Genomic DNA, 19,902 nt, shown 5'->3' with positions numbered 1-19,902 from the left:
AGCATACTCTAAATGGGTCTAAATGGGTTTTGTTTCGGATTGGTTTTTTCGGTTTCATGCACACCCATGGTTTAAAGGTGTGCCTCGAGGCTTACGCCTCGACAGCCTCAGTGAAAACACGCATAAGAGGCTTAGCCTCATTAGAGTATACTGAAACCTAAGCCTCGACCTTTATGAGCCGGTCTGAGGCGGCGAGGCGAGTATACTGAAAACACAAACATCGCCTCGCCGCCTCAGACCGGCTCGTAAAGGTCGAGGCTTAGGTTTCAGTATACTCTAATGAGGCTAAGCCTCTTATGCGTGTTTCCACTGAGGCTGTCGAGGCGTAAGCCTCGAGGCACACCTTTAAACCATGGGTGTGCATGAAACCGAAAAAACCAATCCGAAACAAAATCCAACGGTTTGGCTTTATGATTTTGTAAAAACCAAACCATAGTGGCATTGCAGGTAATTAAAACCAAAAAGCCTAACCGAATTCATAGATAATCTTCTTTTTTTCTTTTTTTTTTAATTTGAAGTTTATAAGAATTTAACAATACAAAACTCAAATATTTTAGCTCAAATGCATAACGATCAACTACTAATTAATTTACAAAATGATTTAGACACAAACTCATTATTTTGGGACATTTTTCTTTCCGGCCCAAAATTTTCAAACTTAAATGACAAAAGCAAACCAAACCGAAGTCAAGCCAACACTGAATGGTTTTCAAACTATTTAAAAAACAGAAGTTTCAGTTTTTGGTTTGGTTTTAGCCCAAAATACACACCCCGAGGGGGGCACCGATATAAGCACAGGTAAACCCGTAAAATGCCCAAATTCATTGAACATATTTCCATTCCGAACCCTAGATCCTAGGTAAACCTCATTAAGACTACTAAATCGAAGATTATGATGCATCTATATCTGAATTATGATTATGATGTTTATGAGTAGTGCTAATTTTGATTATACAGGCTAATTCAATTACGTTGTTCATTAAAAATACATCCCAAACAATAAACCTGACAACAATTCAATTATACAAAAACGAATCGGAGCAGTGGAGAGGATGAGACATACTTACGGTTATCGTCAGAGGAGATGAACTAAAGGCAAAGGCAACTTCACCCGCAAGTTAAAATAAAATGATATTTAATTAAAAAGTTTGGAGAAGTAAACGTTGTGTAAAGTTGTTTCGTTGGTCTTTTTATTGACTTTTGATTTTAAATTTGTGTTGATTCGCTGTCGTAAAATACAAGATTTTTTTACCATTGATACCGTTAAATTGTTTCCGTCAAATTTGCGTCGGCTTGTGATCGTCACCTAAGATTTTTTTTCCCGCAGGTTTTTTTTGTCCATTAATTCTAGACGAATTCGCGTCAGGTCACAGCCACAACGCGCATATATTTTTGGTTTTCGTCACGATCTTTTTTATGTAAATATTTTAATTTGTTGTATTTTGAGTGTTGGCGAATTAACTTATTGCTTTAATTTCGACGTTGTAACATGATACTAACCGAACTCGTGTGTTCACCGCCACAACACATGGTACTCTGCATACGATTTAGTGCTGACAACTTCGATTCCGACTGAATTCGTGTTAGTTCGTAAACGCAACGTGCAGGTTTTTTTATCACTTTTTTTTGTCCCTCGATTCAGAATCAACGAATTCGTATTAGTTCGTAACTACAACGCTCGTGTTTTTTTGTTTGCCACATTTTTAATATATTTTAAATATGTTAATTGTTGTATTTGGATGTGAACGTATTTATGGTTTGCTTTATTTTTGGCTTCGTAACTAGATAACAACCAAAGTGTTATCGGTTCGTAACCGTAACACATGTTTTGTTTTGTTATGTTAATTTGTTGGATTTTTGCGTTAACAAAGTTAAATTTTTTATTTTTTTCCGGGTGGAGGGGGTGGGGTTTATTACTAGTTTCGTAACCCGACACCGATCGAATTCACCTCGATTCGCAGACACACTACACGATTTGATAAGTTGCACGGGTATGACTGTCAATACATCAACCCGGCACAACCGGGAATCTTCTTAGTTTATTATATTTTGTACTTGTAAGACGTTTTGGGAAAAGATAAATATAAAGAGGGAGCATGACAAATTTCAAAAGAAAGTCTGGTAAAAGACGAGATTTGGGGAAATAATGCCGTGCAAGTCCAAATTATTTTGTAATCATGGAGCAAAAGTCCATATTTTTCCAAATTTTTTTTATTCAAAAAACCGTCTTGAGAGACTGTTTTTTTATGTTTTCTACATTTCCCGTCCATATTTTCAAATTTTTAGAAAATATATTTTTTACAATTATACCCCTTAACCACCACAACCACCTTGAACCACCACCACCACCACCTTGAACCACCACCATCACGTCGGCCCCACCCCATCACCACCACCGAACCACCACCACCCCCATCCCCATCACCTCATCTCCACCATGGTGGTTTTCTCTGGCGACGGGTATGGTGCCACCACCACCATTAACCGTAGGTGGGTCAGGCGGCGTCGGACTCGCCGGAGCCGGCGAATAAAGTTAAAGGCGGCGGCTTTCGTGCTGCAAAGCCGCTTAGAGTAATGGGTTTTGGTTGAATTTGAGAAAACGGGTGGTTTTGTAAATGGATTTGATGTGATTTGGGAGAAAAGAGGTCGTTTGTGAGGTGTGTATTTGGGGGTTTCGGCATCGTCGATTTGAATTAGAGTGAAATTAGGGTTTGGTGGTGACGGTGACAGGTATGCTGGTGGTGGTTTTCTCCAGCGACGAGTATGGTGGTGGTTTTCTCCGGCGACGGAAATTGACAGTGGAGGCGGCTATGGTGGTAGTGACGGTGGTGGTGATGGGGTGGGGCCGACGGCGTCGGTGATGGTGGTGGTTCAAGTGGTGATGGTGGTTTAGGGGTATAATTGTAAAAAAACATAATTTTTCAAGAATTTGAAAAGTTGGACGGGAAAGGTAGGAACATAAAAAAATAGTTTCTCAAGAAGGTTTTTTTGAGTAAAAAAGTTTTTGAAAAATTTAAACTTTTGCTCCAAGATTACAAATAATTTGGACTTTACCGACATTATTTCCCCAAATCTCGTCTTTTACCCGACTTTCTTTTGAAATCTCGTATTTATTTTTATCTTTTCCCAATGCGTCTTGACAGTCCAAATTATAAAAGATTTTGAGGAAAAAAGGGCTATTTTGGGACTTCTCTCTCTAAAAGGGGCTATTTTGGGAATTTTCCCTTTGTATTATTATTGTTATTCTCGTCTCATCAAAGTTTAAGTTGGTCCCTGCAATTTATTTATTTATTTATTTTTATTTATGCTAACTGGTTTTTTTTTGGAACGACCAACTAAATAATGCGGAGTACTCCGTGCGAGGCCCCAATTGGCTAAAGGTAGCCCGAGCCGGCCAAGAGTCCGGACGGATGGAGCCCCTAGCGGTTCACCTATTAAGAGATTCCCCGGATAAAACCTAACCCCCACGCCTGCCAAACGGCACGACAGCGAGGAGCCGGTAAAACCGGGTGAGATCAGGACTCGAACCCTGACAAGCCAGGGTCATCCATAATATCTCCCATATAAATTGATGCTAACTGGTCCTTCCATGTTCAGCTCGGTATGTTAAAAATATAATAAGTTTGGAAGATAAAATAGCCTTTTTGATTTTTTATTTTCAAACTTGGTGTAAATGATCATTTCTAAACTAGTTAAAAAAATGGAGTGGCATTAGCGAACCTTTCTAATATGGTGTAGTGGTGGGAAATTTGGGTTTTTTCAATTGAGACCCAAGTTCAAACCTCACTTACAGTGGCGAAGCTTGGGCTTCGCCATGGCGGTGACTGAAGTCACGAACCCAAAAATTTTCGGGTCGGCGATTTGGTTCGTGTTGGTGGTTCGGCCGTGTCGGTGGTTCGGTTCGTGTTGGTGGTTCGGGTCGGGTCGGATCAAACAATATGACATCTATATATCTAATTTTATTTTCATTCATTCAAAACGATTGTTTTTACAATTAAAAAAAAAACAAGACCTAAAATATCCATAATATTATAATAATACAGAGCCAAGAGGAGGTTGAGTACCTTAAAAGAAGATTTACTTGTTTGTTCATCATCCTTTTTTTTAAAAAAGAAAAAATTGTATCTTGCTTTTTCATGATTTACCTAATTAAGAATAATTAATAGGGTAAGTTAGAGTAAAATTTCACCATACAATACCAATTACAAGCTTAATTGACTAATTTTCCCGAATCCCCAATTCACAATTACAAACCCTAATTTTATAATCCTTGATTTAACAACACAAAGGTAGAGGAAATAGACTATTACCTTGCGGTGGTGGGTGAGCGGGGATGAGCGGCGGCGGTGGATGACCGGCGGACGGCGGTGGGGCGGTGGGCGGTGGAGAACTCAGAACTCAGAAGGCAGAATGCAGGGTAGAAGGGAAGCAGCAGGTAGGCGATTGTTTTGAAAAAATGCCCGTTTATTTTTTTTTAAGTTATCTTATGTAAAAATTTACAACAAGCCCCTCCAAATTTGAGTGTTATTAAAAACTAAGTTTTTTAAAATTTTTATAACTTTTGTTTATAAAAACTGTGTGGTTTTATAAAAAAAAATCAAACGATAGGGTATTATATTTTTAAAAAAATTTGGTGGTGACCGGTAGCTTTTTGGAAAAATAAACTGGCAGTGACCGCACTTAATATCTATTAAAACTTTTAATCGCGAAATTTACCCTATTAACGGAGAAAACGGCAGTGACCGGTGCCACCCCCGGTCCCTTCTAACCTTCGCCCCTGCTCACTTACAACACTTTGGAGGGGGCATTGGTGCCTCAATGGGATCTTTGTCTTCTCTGGTTCGATACTGAGAGCATCCGAGTTTTACCACCAGTGGGCGGCCTTCGATTTTTTTCTATTAACTTAAAGTTAAAGCTAATTAGGTGGTAATTAAAACATAATAAAAATTTGATCTACTTTGGAAGAATAAAAACTTTAGTGAACACTTAGATTCCTGATTGAGGTGGTAAATGGGTTGGGTTGGGTTGGGTCGAACGAGTCATGGGTTGAAATGGGTTTGGGTCAGAATGGGTCAACTAAAAAACGGGTTGTTTTGGTTTGGGTCAGAATAGGTTACGGTTGGAACGAGTCAGAACGGGTTTCAAGTGTTTTTCTTTTTTTTCCTTTTTTTTTTACGAGAATAGCGGTGATGTTATGTTCGGTCTATTTGTACATATTTTAGTTTGCTAATTTAGTCGTTTTAATCGTTTAGTTTAGGAACTTTGGTACTTCATACATGTTTATTGTGTTTCAGGTCACATGTACTTAACGCGCTTAATTTGGGCCTGTACAAGCATGGAATGAAGACCCGGGATGTCCAGCACGCAAACCAAGACATTAATATGGACTTGCTGAGCGAAGTGACCCATCACGTAGCGCGATGGGTGTGGAAGACAGGGCATCGCGCTACGCGATGCCCTTCATTATGATTTGCGTTGACTTTGGTCCATTGCGTAGCGCGATGGACCAGGAGAGGAGACCATCGCGCTATGCGATGGTCCCCAAAATCGTGAAAGTTAGGGTTTTGTTTTATATTACATATTGACGACCCTAGACGCTATTCTTCACATTCCAGGCGATTTTCAGAGCAGAAAGGAGAGCCACCATCACTTCCAACCATCTCCAATCATCATACATGTCCTACCATATCATAACCGAACCCGAGTGATACCGATGCGCGGCTAGTTCCTTCGAGTCATACCCGGGATGTAGAGTATTGTATCTTTTAGTTTTTCTCATGTATTAAGAACGAATTGATTGTAACTATCATTGATTAATCTATGAGTATTGATGTCTAGTATTATTGTGCACTCAGTCAGTTTAGGTTTGTTTTGATCAGAACGATTGTTGTGCCAGTTGCTATGATAATTGCTTATAGGATTGTGTTGACTAGTTGAATATGATGAAGCATATGCTTTCCCTTAGTTGAGTCACACTGGCAGGGACCGTTTGATAACCAGTGCCGTGTGTTAGTAAGCGTGGATGCTTAAGGTTTATCTAGTTAGTCAATCGGTATTGATCTTTGATTGTTAATATGTTAAGTTGCATGAGATAGCTGTTTGTTTACTTGCTTAAATCCCCGGGTGTGACTTGTCTTTGTTAATTGCTTGAAAGTTGTTTATGTGTTTAATCAATATTAAAACCAAACTATTTGCTAGTGTGATCAGCACTTCGTTAATTGAACCACTTCATAATGTTAGGAATCATTTTCACTACACACTGACCACATACTCCTCGTGGTTCGACACCCTACTTACCCTGACTTGTTTAAGGTGATTAGGATACTGATTTAATAGTTTTTTACTAGATAGCGACAGTCTAGCATCAAAATGGCGCCGTTGCAGGGGAGTTAGTGCGCTTAGTGTTTTGTGATTAATTGATTTCTTTGTTTAGTTTAGTTTAATTTAGTTTTTGTTTTTAATTTTAGTTTTGTTTTATTTTCCCATTTTCCGCGGGGTGTGTTATTTGTGCAGGTAACAGGTTTATGCACACCCGCTATTCAGAAAGAAATTCCCCACTGATTTACGAGCCAAAGATTGAATGTTTAGCTCGACAGAACCGAGCTCAAATCAGACAGCCAGACATGGAAGGTCAGAACCAAAACCAAAATCAAAACCAATACCCACCACCCGAAATTAATGTTTTCCAACCCGAACCAAACCCACCGAATAATCAAAACCCACCAAATAAGGACCTACCACCACCAATACACACCAATCAACAACCCCAAAATTTAGCCCGACACTCCGAAACCATGACAAACCCGGGCCATCAGCCCCGAACAATAACACCCGAATAGCTCACTAATGGTTTATTAATCATCTGTGTCATTCATAATCTGAAACATGTTACAATATTCAGATTAGTTTTGAAAGCCCATGACATGAGAACGTATATTCAACTTGGAACTTACCAGACTCAAGCTCTTAAGCGATGGGCAATTGGATAAAAGATGTAGAAGGGATTTTTTAGACATCCCTACCTCCCTCAAGCACAAGCTTCTAAGGCTCCCAAATCCATTAAATATTGGTGGATGGTAAAGATCAAGATAACAGATTGATAGGTCTGTTAAGCGATTAAACGAGAAGACAGATATGGGTAAATTATACAAACCGGGAGAAAAACCCGATCCAGAAAGCATGAGTTTCTTGATAGTACGAATCCTCGACAAACGAGGTAATATTTGATCAAATTCCAAACAGCCGTTCTCACCCGGAATGACAAGGTAGAGCTCGTGTATTGGACCCTGGTGCAGTAACAGAACTTGGTGTATGGCATAGCAAGAGTTACACCTCATGTCAGACCCTTGCTCTGAGACAGGCTGTTTATAAAGATACAACTCTAGTTCAGGAACAGTGGTCCAGTTGTACCTCCAGACCCGTGAGAGGATGCTTGTCCTTGCTGCCTCCTTTGTTGATTCTAAAAGACATAGGATGATTTCTATTATTGGTTGAGGGAGTGCGCTGATTCTATCCACAGATGATCGCTCAGCTTCGCACAGACGTTTTGTTGTCATCTTCAGCTGTTTTTTTGCTGGATAGATAAACTAGTTATAGTTAAAATCAGTTTAAGAAAAAGTAATAATAAGCTAGAGTCCGATAATTCAACGATTCAAAGAAAGAGTCCACAAATAAATATATAATATAGTGTTTGAATGTGTGGTTTGGAATTGATTATGTAATGAATTACCCTATAATAATAAGTTTAATACCAGACACATCAAAAGAAACACAACAGACACTTCCTTGGTATTCATTTATCACTCCATCTGTTATTTTCCCAAATAAGATTAACAGAACATTTGGAAGCCACATAAACAACCCCTGTTTGGCATTTGCCACAGAAGACGATCGAATGTTTGCATGACTCATGAAACTGAAAATCACAGTTATTACACAGGTAGCATAGATTTATAACTACAACACAAATGCCAACAAAATTGAAAGTTGTAAGCCCTAAAATCTAAACAAAAAAACACATGTTTTGGAAAATGAAAATTGAAACAGGTAAGTAATTACAACATAAGACAGTCAAAGGGCGGTAATACCTGACTAAGTTGGAACACCAAGGAACCGAACGTAGCCCTAATTAAATTACACTCGTTGAGGTTGAGTGAAGAATATGAGCGGACTTCACTTCATACGCCGGACCACTACTTCATTGTATAAAGGAGCGTTTGGGGTTCTTGTTTTACCTCCTTATGGCTTTCCTTCATAAATCAACAAGTTATAATGTTGTAACCAGGCTTCGGTTCTTTAGGTCTACATCTATTTGACAGTGGACAAACTTAAAAACACAAATCTCCTTATTGTGGAGTGAAGTACCTGGGTACAAAGTCTGCTACTACAAACCTGCAACAAACGAGAGATGTGCCACTCTTCTCAAATAAGCTTGCATGCGCGCGCATACATATATATATATATTATATACACATTTAATATTTTTTAATCGAGTTGGTGGAGGTTTGTTGTTGTGAAAGTAAGCGGGGTTTTTGAGAAAAGTTTGAAATATTATGTGACAGTTTGTATAAGTTTGTTGCTGTAGATGCTCTTATTAACTTATATACTCACAAACATTTCTAATACCAAACAAGCTTTTAACTTTTTCTATAAGTTACAAATTGATGAAAATAAGCAATCCTAAATACCTTCTAAATGTTACAAGTGTTATAAAAAGGGATCCTTGTATTTAGGCTATGATTATTATTTATTAATATTAATTAATTTAAAAGACTTAATTTATAGCTTTAAGCCTTAGTTAATATATTAGAAGTGGATAAGTTAGGTGCTAGCTCGGTTTGTCAGTGGGTTTTCTATAAGTTTTTCTCTTGGGGAGTTTACCGTTTCGATTCTCATAAATGTATGTCACTTATTGAGAAAAATACCATTGTAAAATGATTTGAACTTCCTGACTCAAGTGAATAGGTGATGAGTGGTTGATGTAAGAGCCCAGCCTGACTAGCGTTATTCAAGAAAAAAAAAATATTAGTTAGGTATGAACACATTTTATAGATAATGGGTTTTCACGAAAAAGTATAAAATTTTGTATGGGTCGTTATAATTCATTCGACATCAAGGTCAAACATACTCGATATTGGTTTGATAAAAGTAAAATTTGGTGAAAGAAAGTTAGTATTGGCAAATCAAAGTTAAAGTTGATCAATAGTCAAACTAAGTCATAGACATCATTAAAGCTATCACAAGCCCGTACATAACCGTTTAGGGATAGACGCCATGGATTTTCAAGAGACTACCAGGCCATTCCCTTTGGATTCTGCAAATTATCAAAGAATCATTCCCATATAACCACGATAAAACATCATTAAAGGAGTGTGCAATGCATTCCATAATTCACAATCTCAACTCCCAAACACCCCGTAATTACTCATTGAAAAAAAAAATAATAGTGTTACTTACGCTGGGAAGGCAAATGAATCCGTACTCGACTCGCTTGACTCACTACACGTATGCCTATGTTGCTTGGGCTCACGCTCATGCTCAGACTAGTTTATCGCATCAACTCGCATCTTGCTAGTGGATTCTTGGTTTCTTACCTTTCCAATTAAAAAAAAACAATTATTACTTTTATATCTCATATTTAATACTCAATAATAGAAAATCATTAAACAGATTAATATGAAAAACAAACCTTATTCCGGCGAATGCAACAGTCGGCGTCTAGCCCACGTTCCTCTATGACATCACCACCGGCTTCATCATCCTTAAAGTAAAATACGATGTATTCATCTTCCTCGGACTCACACGACTGCCAGCTCACCGGCGACTCCGACGTCGTTTCAACTTTCACTTTTTTCTCTCGTTCAAGATTCCGATTATTATTAATCGACGATGTGTTTGGCTTCTGGTTATGAAGAGGTAGGTCCCAGCAGAGTCCAGTTGGACCCGCAAGACTCACCTTGAAGAGGGACGTCTGCGCAGAAACCAACTGGATCCGCAGGACCAACCATGCTCAGAGACGTGACGTCCTTACGCGCAGTACGCAAGCTGGTCCCGCAGGAAATGCCTCCCGATGGTGAAGGACTCCGCCTGTTCCCGCAGCTTCGGATACAAGCCATCAGGGAAGGCCACCCGCGCAGCAAGGCTACACGAACAAGGCACTTAGCTCTCAATCACTCAGTGTCACCTGAGGGAATGAGCAAAGCCGGGAACAATCCCGCACAAGGGCGGGAGGGGGAATACTCCCGCCCAAATAAGCCAGTCCGTACGATACGGGAAGATCTTCTGTACTGTACCTGACGAGGTATGGGAAAAAGATCTGACTAAAGATACGACAGCTTATTGACAACAGTATGGCGAGCAGCATGCTCCTGTACTGTGTCACTATTAGCCGCTGCCTACTCACCAACTACTGCCATACCACGTGCGTAGCCGGCAGTTGGTGGAAAAGGAATAGTACACAGCAGGCCTGGTCACTATCAGCCGCTGCCTACCCACCAACTACCAGCAGGGCACGTGCGTAGGCCACTGTTGGTGGAACAGGAACACTGTTGCAGCCGGCCACACCTCCTTGGAAACCTACCTTCGGCTATAAATACCACAAATGGTATGACCATCTCATCTTATCTCGTATTATCATATATACCTGATATCTGCTCTAGCAATCTCTTAATATACACTTATATTTAAAGAGCAATCTAGTCTGATTCTCACGCCGGAGGGTGGTCACAAGGAGGAACCCCCCCTTCTCAGTGACAAGCTCACGGTGTCTGTTTTGCAGGTTATCAGAAGAACCATCTTCTCAGGGTCTAACCCCTCGTGGGAAACGTCTATCTAACCCCCAGGTTACCAGTAATCTGCCCGGGGTCCGGTTAGTGTTTCTTCATTGGCGCCATCCGTGCATAAAGCTAGAACATTTTTCTCTAGTTTTTTCAAACTTCCAAGATGGTTAAAGAAACTCCGGTAACCACAACCCCAGTTACTGGGGGGAATACCGGCAACACAGTTTTTACAAACACTACCCCGGCTACCCAAGCCGGGGCAAGTGAAGTAAATTTTACGAACATTACCCCAGCTACCCAAGCTGGGGCAAGTGCAGTAAATAATCGCTCACTGGGATTCACCGATGCCCAGTTAGAGAAACGAACAAGACTCCCCCGCCAAACACTCGATGAAGTTAAGGCATGGGCGGAGGCACGTCAGAGGGAATTCCAAGCAGAGTTGGACGAACGCTTGCGCTCCGTCCAACAGGCTGACGAATTCGAGGATTACTTGGATGACTCGGAGGAATCCGACTCCGACGCGAACCCTCGCCATAGGGCAAAAGGGAAGCGTAAGGAAATGGATTCCCAACCGAGAAGGCATTTTGGACAAGCCTTCAAACCAAAAAGCACAGGTGGAAGTCCACGACACTTCTCCAAAACATTCAGACCAAACGTTGCAAATGCGGGAACGTCCAAATTTGCAAGGGACATTGCGGAAGCAATCGCCCCAAAAAGTGCCAAACAAATGTCCAGCATAGGCACATATGATGGTATATCTGATCCAGACGATCATTTGAACAGGTTCATAGCGGGGGCAACCGTCAGTAGTTGGACGGAACCTACGTGGTGTTACATGTTCCAAATGACGCTTGTGGGGGCTGCTAGAGCGTGGTTCGATCGTCTACCGGTCAACCACATCTACGACTGGGCTGACTTCCAACAGAAGTTTAGCCAACACTTCAGCCAGCAAAGAAAGTATACCGAGGAGCAATGGACAATCCTCAAGTGCATTCGAGAAAAAGATGAATCTTTGCTAGATTTCATCACTCGCTTCAACTCGAAGAAGCTAAGTCTGGGTAACATTAGCGAAGATCTTGTTCGCGCTGCTTTTATTCAGGGCGCGAACGACCCAGAGCTCATCCGCACCTTAACAGGTAAAGATGGCATGCCATCCACATGGGATGCCATCATGACAGCAGCTAAACGCTTTGCGGAAACGGAGAAGCAACTGGGTAGAGATCTCCCACAGAGCACAAACCTCTACACCCAGAAAACAAGAGAAGACAACGTTCTCACCGCCCGATTAAACAAAAAGCGGAAGCTAGGCATTTGGCAGTCAAGGGTAAACTTTGACACCTCATCCGGCTTGCAGCATCGGTTAGGCGGAAGGGATAACGTACAGTCCAACAAGAACCCCAGATGGACGCCGCTCACCAAAAGCGTCACCGAGATATTCGCCACCGAGGAGCTCCCATGGCCAAAGCCTCAAATAATCCGACATCGCCACAATGCTGATCGGAGCAAATACTGTGAATTTCACAGGACAAAAGGCCACAACACCGAAGAATGCATAGACGTAAAGGACATGGTCGAGGCATTCGTCAGAGATGGGACGCTCGCGCACCTCGTGGCGCAATGAACGCTGAGCAGGCTGATGCGTGTAGAACCCCAGCTGGGGAAAACACGAATAAAATTCCAGCTTCAATATGGAGACTACATGCTGCGTAAAGAACGAGATCCCGAACCAGGTGCGTATCGGCTCGATGGCACTCCCATCCCAACAACATGGAAGGGAGCTCATTTACACAGTTTGCATGTAAATCAATTCCAAATTTGTAAAGAAAATGCCAACAGCCACTTCTAATGGAAACGATTCTCCTTAAAACATTGACGCTGATGATTTTACATTTTTATGAACTATCAACACTAATGCCGGTTTTCACCGCATACATAAGTGTGAGTCGTTGCGTGGGGAAGGCGGCAAAACCCGCATAAACCCAAAAAACGACAAACCTTCACGCAGGTCAGTTGAAGGGGAAAAGTTCAGTCCCATTAAATGAAAGTGCCGGTCTATCCGCATGAATCATGAAAAAGGGAACTGAACACTAACCTATTGACAACCGCGTGTCGAACGGTTAATTTATTCAACACGGATATGCCGGTTCTCACCGCATAATTACGTAAAGTCGTTGCGAGGAGAAGGCGGCAAAACCCGCATAAACCCAAAAAACGACAAACCTTCACGCAGGTCAGTTGAAGGGGAAAAGTTCAGTCCCATTAAATGAAAGTGCCGGTCTATCCGCATGAATCATGAAAAAGGGAACTGAACACTAACCTATTGACAACCGCGCGTCGAACGGTTCAAAACAGAATTTCTAATAAAAAGATAAGGAAAACCTACACGCAGGTCAGATGGTAAAGTTTAGCCATCCTACTACGTGCAAGTGACGGTCCTACCCGCACAATCACGGAAGAGGAAGCAAAACTTCACACCTATCTACCACGTTCAAAGGTTAACTTATCCTCAAAAGATGAGGAAAACCTACACGCAGGTCAGATGGTAAAGTTTAGCCATCCTACTACGTGCAAGTGACGGTCCTACCCGCACAATCACGGAAGAGGAAGCAAAACTTCACACCTATCTACCACGTTTAAAGGTTAACTTATTCTAAACACTTGGAAAATTGCTAATTTAAACTAAAGTATGCAAGTCATACAGCGTTTACAAAGCAAGGAACCCAACGAAAGTAGCGGTCTTACCCGCAAAAAAATTTATATTTCACAATGATTCATTACAAGAATGGCCGGGTAACTACCCGCCTACAAGAAAATAAATCTATACAAGCTAAATCTATCCTAGCAGCGGGAAGGGATCTTCAGGATCAGGCTTCAGGGCCACTTCCACTTGGACCAGCCCCATCAGTAGAGCGTGGCAGTTCAAGGAAAGCTTTGAGGATAGCTAGCCCATCATCAGCAGCAGCAACTTCGTTTACCTTCTCCACCACCGGATGCGGGAAGGCGGCGTATTGATTTACTGCTTGGTCATATATGGCTTCAGTATCTACATCGAATAAAGGGAAGTTGGAAGGCGGGATGCCTTTCTCAACGAACCCTAGACCAAGCAGGAAGCCGGCCTTTTCCCCATCCTCGTGAGAAGCGTTGAGGGCTGCGCTCATAGCATCGTCGTAAGATGTCTCTGAGAAGACCCGATGCACAACCTACAAGAAAATATACAAGTGTCAAAACCTTTTCTATTTACAAAGAAAAGCGTAAAGAAAAGAAACATACCTGAGACAACGCTTCTCGAAGAAGCCATTCCTTGGCAACCAGAGCTTCTTGGAGGGCAGCTTGAGCTTCGTTACGGGCGCGTTCGGCTTCACTCTTGTTGAGGTTGGCGAGCAACACTTCTTTAGCCGCAGCCTCTTCCACGCCCTTTAGCTTACGCTCAGTATGGTCAAGCACCCCCCTCTGGTCCAAGATTTCCTGGAGCTTTTTGGCGTCTTCCATCGCCAAGGCATCATGAGCCTGCTGGAGAGCCTCTAATTTGGCTTTAAGCTCTTCATTCTCCATGCGTAGAGGCTCAGCAACAGCTTCAGCCTTGGTGGCCCTCTCGGTTGCGTTCCTCGCAGTCTCCTTAGCCAGCCGAAGCTGTTCATTAACAGCTTGGGCAGCCTTGGAACGGGCCTCGAGTCGTGACTGAACTTCAACCTCGAGGGCCTTGAAGGCCTTCTCCTTCTCCGCAGCTACGGCGGAAAGCCTTTGGTTCTCCTCCCGGATAACCCGCGCCTGAGCCACTTCTTTAAGGCGAGCTGCTTTTAACTTGTCGTTTTCACGACAAAGCAGCTCGACGCGCGGCTGCATCCGAGCCAGGAGAACCCGAAGCTCATTGGTTAACCTACCCTCCTGGTAGCTAGCCATGGCTTCTCCCAACGCACCACTAGGAGCAGCGTGACGAGCCCATTCCACGCACTCCACAGGGGTGCGAAGGGTTGTTCCTCGGCGAATGTTCCATCGTGGAACATACACTTCATTGGAATCCGACACTGCAAAAAACACAAAGCATTTAGGAAAAGATGATAAAACATATATATATAAAATGGGCCAGAAGAACCCTACGCACCTGTAGGGTCAATAACAGGCCGATAGCCGCCGAACCCATCACCTGAACCCAAAGGAAATGGGTTGCTTGCCAACCTCAACAAAAGTGAAGCCGAACGCGCCTGTAACCAAGCTCAAGCTGCCCTCCAGGAGGCTCTGGTTGCCAAGGAATGGCTTCTTCGAGAAGCGTTGTCTCAGGTAAGCTTAGCTTCATAATGTCTTCACGCTTTTCTTTGTAAATAGAAAAGGTTTTGATACTTGTATATATTTTTTTTGTAGGTTGTGCATCGAGTCTTCACGGACACATCATACGACGATGCCATGAGCGCAGCCCTCAACGCTTCTCATGAGGATGGGGAAAAGGCCGGCTTCCTGCTTGGTCTAGGGTTCGTTGAGAAAGGCATCCCGCCTTCCAACTTCCCTTTGTATGATGTGGATACTGAAGCTGTTTATGACCAAGCAGTGAATCAGTATGCCGCCTTCCCGCATCCGGTGGTGGAGAAGGTGAACGAAGTTGCTGCTGCTGATGATGGGCTAGCTATCCTTAAAGCTTTCCTTGAACCGCCACGCTCTACTGATGGTGCTGGTCCAAGTGGAAGTGGTCCTGAAGCTTGATCCTGAAGATCCCTTCCCACTGTTAGGATAGGTTTAGCTTGTATAGATTTATATTCTTGTAGGCGGGTAGTTACCCGGCCCTTGTAATGAATATTATGAAATATAAATCTTTGTGCGGGTAAGACCGCTACTTTCACTGGATTACTTGCTTTATAAACGTTATATGACTTGCTCATGCATACTTTAGTTTAAATTAGCAATTTTCCAAGTGTTTAGAATAAGTTAACCTTTGAACGTGGTAGATAATAGGTTGAAGTTTTGCTTCCTCTTTCGTGATTGTGCGGGTAGGACCGTCACTTGCACTTAGTAGGATGGCTAAACTTTACCTATATCTGACCTGCGTGGAGGTTTTCCTCATCTTTTTAGAAATTTTCTAAAGTATTTTGAATAAGTTAACCGTTCGACGCGCGGTTGTCAATAGGTTCGGTTTCCTCTCATGATTTGTGCGGTTAGGACCGGCACTTTCATTTAGTTGGATGACCAAAGTTTACCTATGACTGACCTGCGTGAAGGTTTGCCGTTTTTTGGGTTTATGCGGGTTTTGCCGCCTTCCCCACGCAACGACTTTCCACGTAATTATGCGGTGAAAACTGGCATATCAGTGTTGAGTAAATTAACCGTTCGACGCGCGGTTGTTAATAGGTTAGTGTTCAGTTTCCTCTATCATGATTCGTGCGGATAGACCGGCACTTTCATTTAGTGGGATGACTGAACTTTACCTTTAACTGACCTGCGTGAAGGTTTGTCGTTTTTTTTGGGTTTATGCGGGTTTTGCCGCCTTCCCCACGCAACGACTTCTTTCACACTTGTGTATGCGGTGAAGACCGGCATATCCGTGTGGAAAGTTCATAAGTATAAATGTAAAATCATCAGCGTCGATGTTCTAAGGAGAATCATTTCCATTAGAAGTGGCTCTGGGCCTTTTCTTTACAAATTTGGAATTGATCTACATGCAAACTGTGTAATTGAGCTCCCTTCCATGTTGTTGGGATGGGAGTGCCATCGAGCCGATATGCACCTGGTTCGGGATCTCGTTGTTTACGCAGTATGTAGTCTCCAACATTGAAGCTGCAATTTTATTCGTGTTTTCCCCAACTGGGGTTCTACACGCATCAGCCTGCTCAGCGTTCATTGCGCCACGAGGTGCGCGAGCGTCCCATCTCTGACAAATGCTTCGACCATGTCCTTTACGTCTGTGCATTCTTCAGTGTTGTGGCCTTTTGTCCTGTGAAAGTCACAGTATTTGCTCCGATCAGCATTGTGACGATGTCGGATTATTGGAGCCTTTGGCCATGGGAGCTCCTCAGTGGCGAATATCTCGGTGACGCTTTTGGTGAGTGGCGTCCATCTGGAGTTCTGGTTCGACTGTACGTTATCCCTTCCGCCTAACCGATGTTGCAAGCCGGATGAGGTGTCAAAGTTTACCCTTGACTGCCAAATGCCTAGCTTCCGTTTTTTGTTTAGTCGGGCGGTAAGGACCTTGTCTTCTCTTGTTTTCTGGGTGTAGAGGTTTGTGCTATGGGGGAGATCTCTACCCAGTTGCTTCTCCGTTTCCGCAAAGCGTTTAGCTGCTGTCATGATGGCATCCCATGTGGATGGCATGCCATCTTTACCCGTTAAGGTGCGGATGAGCTCTGGGTCGTTCGCGCCCTGGATAAAAGCAGCGCGAACAAGATCTTCGCTAATATTACCCAGACTTAGCTTCTTTGAGTTGAAGCGAGTGATGAAGTCTGGCAAAGATTCATCTTCCTCTCGAATGCATTTGAGGATTGTCCATTGCTCTTCGGTATACTTTCTTTGTTGGCTGAAGTGTTGGCTAAACTTCTGTTGGAAGTCTGCCCAGTCGTAGATGTGGTTGACCGGTAGACGATCGAACCACGCTCTAGCTGGCCCAACAAGCGTCATTTGGAACATGTAACACCACGTAGGTTACGTCCAACTACTGACGGTTGCCCCCGCTATGAACCTGTTCAAATGATCGTCTGGATCAGATATACCATCGTAAGTGCCGATGTTGGACATCTGTTTGGCACTTTTCAGGACGATTGCTTCCGCAATGTCCCTTGCAAATTTGGACGTTCCCGCCTTTGCAGCAGTTGGTGTAAATGTTTTGGAGAAGTCACGTGGGTTTCCACCCGCGTTTTTTGGTTTGAAGGTTTCTCCAAAATGCCTTCTCGGTTGGGAGTCCGTTTCCTTACGCTTCCCTTTCGCCCTATGACGAGGGTTTGCGTCACTATCGGATTCCTCCGAATCATCGTCAAAGTATACGAATTCATCAGCCTGTTGGAGTAAACGTAAGCGTTCATCCAACTCAGCTTTGAATTCTTTTTGACGTGCTTCCGCCCACGCTTTAACTTCATCGAGTGTTTGGCGGGGGAGCCTCGTTCGTTTTCTCTCTAACTGGGTATCGGTGAATCCCAGTGAGCGATTATTTACTGCACTTGCCCCAGCTTGGGTAACCGGGGTAGTGTTCGTAAAAACTGTGTAGTCGCCGGTATTCCCCCAGTAGCTGGGGTTGTGGTTACCGGAGTTTCTTTAACCATCTTTCCAGAAGTTTGAAAAAACTGAAAAGAAATGAAGTTCTAGCTTTTATGCACGGATGACGCCAATGAAGCAAAGCTGAACGATTGTCTTCGGATAGAATCAGCACACTCCCTCAACCCATATTAGAAACCATCCTATCTCTTTTACTATCAACAGATGGGGCGGCAAGGAAATGTATAAATTTGAGCTGTATCTTGAGAAACGAGTTATATCAGAACAAACGTATGAAGTTTTCCATGATTTACACCAAGTTATGGCACTCCGCCAGAGTCCAATACAAGAGCTCACGCTTAACATGTGTAGCGATTTTGATTTTTTCGAATTTGATCAAATATTACTTAGTTTGTCGAGGAACCATACTGTCAAGAAACTACAACTTGCAGGATTGGATGATGAGGATGTCGACGGTTGGTATAAATTTCCCATGTCTATCTTCTCGATGCATCACTTGATAGACCTGGATCTCATTTTTTGTGAGCTTGACCATCCACCAGTATTCAGTGTATTATGTAGCCTTCAAAGCTTATCCTTGTGGGATGTAAAGATGTCTACAAAAACCCTTCTGCATATTTTATCCAATAGTCCATCACTTAAGAGCTTCAGTCCGGTAAGTTCCCACTTGAATATGCGTTTTCATGCCACGGGCTTTTGAAAGTACCTACCTGAATATTGTTACGTTCTGCAGCTTTTATCTTTTCCCTATGATAAATGCACCATTAATGAGCTATTCGGGTGTTTACCTGTGATTGAACGTCTAACTACTTGGTGTAATGTCTCTGAGGTAATGTATATCCGCATTATAAAATAGATGAAGTAAAAGTTTAGAACTTTGGTTGTTAATCTTTGTTTTGCCTATGCTTTAAGTGGCTTGTTCTAGACTCGGTTCCACAAGAGCTTCCAACCCCACTAATAACCTCAAATACTTTCGTATTGGAAATATGGTTTGTCTTGACGACTATGTATTGGCTTTTCTTCTTGTTTTGATCAAGTGTTCTCCAAACTTGGAGAATATTAGCCTAACGGTAAATGCGTAACTATATCTTGAAATGTGTTTGTTTTTTTGATTCTCATACCAAAACATGCTGACACAAACCTTCCTGTAGCTTGAATCTGGTCATAATTGTTATGAGGAATACTCCACTGTATGGGAAGGTTATTCAAATGTTTGGTTGGAGCATCTGACAGAATTAGAGATTGAATATTTGGGCAACTCGAAGCGTGAGATGGAGTTTGTGAAGTTTTTCTTGGCGAGGTCACCCAAGCTGAAGAAGTTGAGCATACGCAGCTGGGTTGAACCAAATCAAGAGTCGGAGATGTTAAAAACTCTCTTTGAAGCTCCACGTGCATCAGCTGTAGTAATAACCGTTGAAAGTTGCTACGTTGACATTATATCACTCTTTAAACTTTCTTGAGATTTATGTTGATAATCTAGAGTTTGTATTACTAGTTGTTCTTAGTGTAGTTCTTTTTCTGGTTAGTTTTTGGACCCTTTTGGCTGTTTGTCTTTCGTGTTATTTGTATATTCAAAACATACCTGATGTTAAGCTCTTTTGTGTGTTGTACTGTTGGCTGCAACAATAGATGTTGAGTTATGGGTCATAATGACAAAAAAGGTAAAGTAACAAATAATGTGGAACAATGGGCTCAATTTAACCCAATTGAAAGAATGCTTAAATTGTACCCATTTCACTCTTTTATCTAGGGCCCCAAACGGCTCGCCGCTTAAACTCGTTCGTTGCTCGTTTGGAAATTGTTCGAAAAATGTTCGCTCGATTGTAAACGAACCGCTCTGCTCGGTTCGGTTTGTAAACGAGCCAAGCAACTAGCAAAGGTCTGTTCGGTTCGGCTCGAATATTTTTAATTTATCTTATATATAATTATATAT

At 42.4% G+C, this 19,902-nt stretch overlaps 1 pseudogene; it reads left to right on the top strand.

Moving 5' to 3' along the window:
• The first annotated feature begins 2,437 nt into the window (after positions 1–2,437).
• LOC143619535 (F-box/FBD/LRR-repeat protein At1g13570-like) lies at positions 2,438–19,429 on the top strand (annotated as a pseudogene).
• Positions 19,430–19,902: the final 473 nt, after the last annotated feature.

This window comes from Bidens hawaiensis, unplaced genomic scaffold, assembly GCF_021521415.1.
Source record: "Bidens hawaiensis isolate Kalapana, Puna unplaced genomic scaffold, B.hawaiensis_p1.1 tig00002477_1, whole genome shotgun sequence".
NCBI lineage: Eukaryota > Viridiplantae > Streptophyta > Magnoliopsida > Asterales > Asteraceae > Bidens > Bidens hawaiensis.
The sequence above is the reverse complement of the archived record's forward strand: the minus strand, read 5'-3'. Positions and strand labels throughout refer to the sequence as shown.